A 6,110-nucleotide genomic window follows, 5' to 3' on the forward strand; every position below is an offset into this window, starting at 1 on the left:
CAATTCCAGCAATATAAATCTTGTAGCAGCAGTTACTGGTGTCATAACAAGGCTTTGTATGCGACTCGATGGCAATAATAACGCTACAGTAGTGATGAGCGAATCTGTTCCGTTTCGCTTCGCCGAAGAATTTGCGAATCTTTCAAAAGATCTGCAAAACGGCGAAAAATTCGCAAAACGGCGAAAATGTCGTGCGACAAAAAAAATTGTCGCCCGCGGCTATTATTTTGTCGCGCGGCTATTGTTTCGTCGCCCGCGGCTATTATTTGGTCTGGCGGCTATTGTTCCGTCGCCCGCGGCTATTGTTTTGTCGCACGGCTATTGTTTCGTCACCCGCGGCTATTATTTTGTCGCGCGGCTATTGTTTCATCGCCCGCGGCTATTAGTTTGTCGCGTGGCTATTGTTCCGTCGCCCGCGGCTATTAATCCGTCGCCCGCGGCTATTGTTCCGTCGCCCGCGGCTATTGTTCCGTCGCCCACGGCTATTGTTCTGTCGCCCGCGGCTATTGTTTTGTCGCGCGGCTATTGTTTCGTCGCCCGCGGCTATTATTTGGTCTGGCGGCTATTGTTCCGTCGCCCGCGGCTATTGTTTTGTCGCACGGCTATTGTTTTGTCACCTGCGGCTATTATTTTGTCGCGCGGCTATTGTTTCATCGCCCGCGGCTATTAGTTTGTCGCGTGGCTATTGTTCCGTCGCCCGCGGCTATTAATCCGTCGCCCGCGGCTATTGTTTTGTCGTCCGCGGCTATTGTTTTGTCTCGTGGCTATTGTTTTGTCGCGCGGCTATTGTTTCGTCGCCCACGGCTATTATTTTGTCGCCTGCGACTATTCTTTTTTGACGCCACACAATTTTTGGATGTGCAGCGAAATTTTTCATCCATTTCGCGAAACAATCCGCCAATGGCGAAACGCGGAAATTCGCCACGAATCCATGCCTGGCGAAACTTTTCGCCCATCACTACGCTACAGTGTTATCCTGGGTAATTTCAATACCACTTCAATACATTATATACAAACTAAGTGCTTTCCAGGCACAAACATTCTCTTCTGTTTTGGAATCAAATATATTGAAGGCTCTTTCCCATGATGACAGAAGGGATTCTGTCATGATTTTTATGGGGTACTTTTTATTTCTAAATGACACTGTTTACATAGCAAATAATTCACTCTACTATTTAAACTTTTATTCTTGAACCAACAAATGTATTTTTAGCAGTAATATTGGTGTGTAGGGGCCATCTCAGTGCATTGTGCCTGAGTCTGAGCTTTCAGCCAGCGCTACACATTAGAACTGCTTTCAGCTAACCTATTGTTTCTCCTACTCCCATGTAACTGGAGGAGTCCCAAGCCGGACTTGGATTTCTTACTATTGAGTGCTATTCTGATACCTACTGGGAGCTGCTATCTTGCTCCCTTCCCATTGTTCTGCTGATCGGCTGCTGGGAGGGGGGTGATATCACTCCAAATTGCAGCGCAGCAGTAAAATGTGACTGAAGTTTATCAGAGCACAGGTGGCACCCTGGAAAATTAATAATATCACTACCCCCATGTAAAATTTTTAAAATTCAATATTAATAAAAAGAAACATGTTTTCCCATGACAGTATTTCTTTAAGTGAATTAAAAAAAAAAAAAAAATCAAGTCTACCCATACTTTGGGTCTTATTTATTATGAACGGATGTTCAGGACTGGGTAAAGCAAGTCTTAGGGGCACATTTACTAAGACACGAATCTGAACCGAATTGGCAAAATTCCGATTTGAAAACAAACATTTTGCGACTTTTTCGTATTTTTTGTGATTTTTTCGGCGTCTTTACGACTTTTCGGAAATTGACGCGACTTTTTCGTTACCAATACGATTTGCGCGAAAAAACGCGAGTTTTTCGTAGCCATTCTGAAAGTTGCGCAAAATCTGGCGATTTTTTCGTAGCGTTAAAACTTGCGCGAAAAGTTGCGCCTTTTTCGTAGCGTTAAAACTTAAAAGGTGCGACGTTTCGCGCAAGTTTTAACGCTACGAAAAATCGCCAGATTTTGCGCAACTTTCGGAATGGCTACGAAAAACTCGCGTTTTTTTGCACAAATCGCATTAGTAACGAAAAAGTTGCGACAATTTTCCGAAAAAATCGCAAAATACTGATCATTACGAAAAAAACACAATCGGACGCATTCGGCCCGTTCGTGGGTTAGTAAATGTGCCCCAAAGTGTGAGTTCTTGACCTTCATTTTTGGGCCCCTTTCCCCACGCAATTGGTATTTTGTCATGGATTTTTTTCAATTAAAAAAATTGAAAAAATATAAAACGTACCAAGTTTTTAGTGCCAACTTTTGATTTTTTAAATAAAAAGACAAAAAGATAAAAATGACAAAAAGATGTGATAAAGAACTTGCTTTCTTTTTTTTTTTTTTTACCTTTTTCCCAAACCCAAACATTGATTCATAATAAATCAGCCCTCAAGTGTAATAAATTGACTCCTAGACTTAAGGTGTTATTAATCAAAATTTATATTTGTGTATTTATTAAACCATCCAAAATTGTGATCAAATAAACTGTAAAAAAAACTCAAATACCTTGAATTCAGGCGAAGGTCAGGGGCAGGCAGCGAAGAGTCTTAAATCAGAAGTCAGGCAAGGAGTCCAAACCAGTAGATCAATCACAAAAAGAGCTTAGCTAGGAACCACAGAACCAGTTTGGGCAAGGAAAATAACCTGATCAGCGCTTTTAAGGTTTGAATTTGGCGCCAAAAGTGACATGTAGAGATGTAGTGAACTGTTCGCCGGCGAACTAATTTGCGCGAACATCGGGTGCGCAATTTGGGTTCGCCGCGTTTTTTTTGCTGCGTTTTTTCTCAGCCTAAAAAACGCCGCACAACCACACATGGCGTTTTTCAGCCTAGTACTGGTGTAAGCAAATCCCGTTTCCATGGTGCCAATAGCGCGAAATAGCAAAAAACGCCGCGTATTTCCGCTAGGTCTGCCCGTTTTTACGCAACGCTTTTTCAACAAAGTATTTTTCAGAGAAATATTTGCCATTGATCCCCCTCCTGCATGCCACTGTCCAGGTCGTGGCACCCTTTAAACAACTTTAAAATCAGTTTTCTGGCCAGAAATGGCTTTTCTAGGTTTTAAAGTTCGCCTTCCCATTGAAGTCTATGGGGTTCGCAAAGTTCGCAAATATTTGCGCTTTTTTTTTTAGGTTCGCTACATCCCTAGTGACATGTGCGCGCGTGCTTTGGGCCAGATTTTTCAGGTTTCAGAACTTGTCTGATTTTTCCCAGATAAACTGATATAGAATTACGTTTTTTTGCCACGAAAACTTTGAGATTTAGTGTAAAAAAACACAAATCTCTGAAAAAAAAAAAAAAAATAGGAATGTTAGTACATGCCTCCCTAAGACATAGAAATAAATGTGTAAAGTCCACATAAAAAAATGAATCCCTATGGAGCATATATATGTGTGTAAGCCAACATCACCAGTGATGCTGCCATAGCAACCAATTAGCAAGAACTGAACAGTCACCAACAAGTTACAAAACAAAAGCAAAGATCTGATTGGTTGCTAATTGGTTGCTTTGGACAGCATCACCGGTGAGGTTGGCTTACACACTATAATATATAATAGTTTGGGATACTAATTATTCCTTGACACTAATTTATTCCACAGTAGATAATAAAGTGTGTTTTGGCCGTAACCTATAAAACAACATCTTATTACAAGTTTTTCATCCACATTTTAGAAATTGAAATGACGGCTGTTGTACTAAATGTCCTGATAAAAAGAGAGATTAGCAGTTCCCAAATATGTGCAGAATCTGAGGTTTTGGGCTCTACTCCCAAGGAAATTGCTAAAACCACTCAGCACATAGCATGGGCTTCTCTGTTAAACATCGATAAATCATTTCTAATTAAAAAATGAGTTGTTATAGGAAGTGAAATTAGTGAAAATATTAGGCACTTTACCTCAGTCACGCTTGGCACGGCATTTGGCTCTAGGGATAACGTGGTAACTATTAAGTAAAATACATCCATACAAATTAATAAGCAGGGAATAGTGGGTGTGCTGTCTGGAAATAATATTCATCACAGCGGAGGCGACGTTCCAAGATGAAGAATTTCTATGTGCTACATATGGACTCTTTCTGCAGCTTTGTGCATTGGAACTTACAGTTTAAAGAAAAGGACTCCCTTAAGACTTGCAAGCGATGTAATTTATTAAAACTCTCATTGAAATGCAATGAAGAAAAATTCAAAATATTCCACTTAACAAAGCTCATTCACTAAAGGAGTGCAAAGTATCAAACCAGTTAGCCATATTTTTTTCCATAATTCATTCTATTTCAAAATTCCAGCATAATTGTGCTCTGTTGCACCAAATACCAGAGGGGAAAATATTTACGTTAATTAGTAAATGAGTGAGTGAGAAACAGGGCAGGGACTAGGGCTAGACAGAAGAGCCTAGGGTGCAATGGCGTGGGGGGGGGGGGCACTTACCTCTTCTGCCTCCTCTTCCTCCTGTCCTATGCCTCAGGATTGGGCAACAGTAAGTTGTGTGCCCAATGGTGAGGGAGGTAGAAGTTGGGTGGAAAGTTGTTAGGGTACATGGGGGAGTTGCTGAGTACAGGGAAGTAAGTTTGGGAGGCTGGGGGATGACAGCCAGGGCTGGGTGCTGTTCAGCTTTTGCCCAGATCTGGTGAGAAATACTGTATTTTGGAAGATATACCTAAGTATAGGGGAAATATGTGTTGAAAGGTAGATAATATATGATACATGATATTATCAAAAGGGTCAGATAGCACAAGTAAAACATATACAAACTGTTAGTAGTTAGAATAAAATTGTGAGTGCTTGCTGCGCTGGTTAGCTATGTGCTGAAGAGCCCAGAAACGTAAAATTTATGCTGATGGCCAATGCTCCCATAGTACGAAACGGCAGAGCTGCTATAACAAATAGAAAAGGCAGCACGTTCGGGGCAAATCTTTATAATGGGTGATTTTAATTAACCAGGTATTGGATAGAATCTATACTAATGAATTGGAGCAAATATTGTGTTATTCCATTATATAATTAGCCTAAACCTGGTAATTATGTTCTGCATTTAATATGATTTAATGACTTAATGAAAGAAGGCACAGAAAGCAATGCATTTGATGATGACACAAAACTATGCAAAAGAATTGAATTTTGTACTTTTTCGTATTTTTTGTGATTTTTTTCGGCGCCTTTACGACTTTTCGGAAATTGTCGCGACTTTTTCATTACCAATACGATTTTCACGAAAAAACGCGAGTTTTTCGTAGCCATTACGATTCGCTCGTATCTTGTCGCGACTTTTTTCGTATTGAGCGCTCGTAAGCGGCGGCGGAAACTTTAAGACTTAGCATGATTTTGGAAGCCTCCCATAGGACTCAATGGCACCCTGCAGCTCCAACCTGGCCCAAGGAAAGTCTCCCATAGGGCTCAATGGCACTCTGCAGCTCCAACCCGGCCCAAGGAAAGTCTCCCATAGGGCTCAATGGCACTCTGCAGCTCCAACCCGGCCCAAGGAAAGCCTCCCATAGGACTCAATGGCACTCTGCAGCTCCAACCCGGCCCAAGGAAAGTCACCATACTGAAGCTTGAATGAATCCGAACATTTTGCGCAACTTTCGGAATGGCTACGAAAAAGGCGCGACTTTTCGCGCAAGTTTTAACGCTACGAAAAAATCGCCAGATTTTGCTCAACATTCGGATGGCAACGAAAAAGTTGCGATAATTTTCCGAAAAAATCGCCAAATACCGATCATTACGAAAAAAACGCAATCGGACGCATTCGGCTGGTTCGTGAGTAAGTAAATGGGCCCCTAGATGTTGCACACATTGCCAATCAATAGCAGCAAAGCTCCATATAGAAGTTACAGTGCAGTTTTGGTCTCTAGTACTTAAAAAACAATTATTGAATAGCCCTGACTATTAAGCAAGCCAAATTGAGAATGTTTACACAGGGGAAGAGGCACTAAAGGGGAATATGATCATAGGGACTGTAGAATAATCCAGTAGATCTTCCAGAGGCTTTTTCTAATCATTTGGACAGGAATCTGATATACAGACTCACTGCTTTTCTTAGAAAACTCTGT

The sequence above is a fragment of the Xenopus tropicalis genome, chromosome 1 (genome assembly GCF_000004195.4).
Source record: "Xenopus tropicalis strain Nigerian chromosome 1, UCB_Xtro_10.0, whole genome shotgun sequence".
Lineage (NCBI taxonomy): Eukaryota > Metazoa > Chordata > Amphibia > Anura > Pipidae > Xenopus > Xenopus tropicalis.